Source organism: Gekko japonicus, unplaced genomic scaffold (genome assembly GCF_001447785.1).
Source record: "Gekko japonicus isolate JY-2015 unplaced genomic scaffold, Gekko_japonicus_V1.1 scaffold2983, whole genome shotgun sequence".
In the NCBI taxonomy this organism is placed as follows: Eukaryota; Metazoa; Chordata; class Lepidosauria; order Squamata; family Gekkonidae; genus Gekko; species Gekko japonicus.
The window spans coordinates 190552-190930 of record NW_015160928.1 but is presented as its reverse complement, the minus strand read 5'-3'; positions in this window follow the sequence as shown (position 1 = coordinate 190930).

The window sequence follows — 379 nt, the reverse complement described above, 5'->3', positions numbered from 1 at the left end:
TCTCCCGGGCTCCCGATCCTCCTCGTCGTTCTCCTCTGCACCCGTTCCGTTCCGTACACATCCTTTTTGAAGGGAGGCCTCCAGAACTGCACACGACACTCCAGGTGCGGCCTGACCGACGCTGAATGTCACCTGTTGATTTGAATTAGCAGGGAACACCTTGGGTCTCAAGTCACCTAAACCTCACGTGGTGTAATATCTACAGCGGTGTGGTCTACAGCAGCAACGTACCCTATCGCTGGCATCTGTCAAATCACAACATAAACCCAGATCCCGTCTAGAGCACGGAGCCTGACCCACCGGCTGTTCCGTAGCGGACGATGCGGAAGCCCTGCCTTTCACGCAAGAGGTGTGCCGGCTGCTACAATCCAGCACAGAG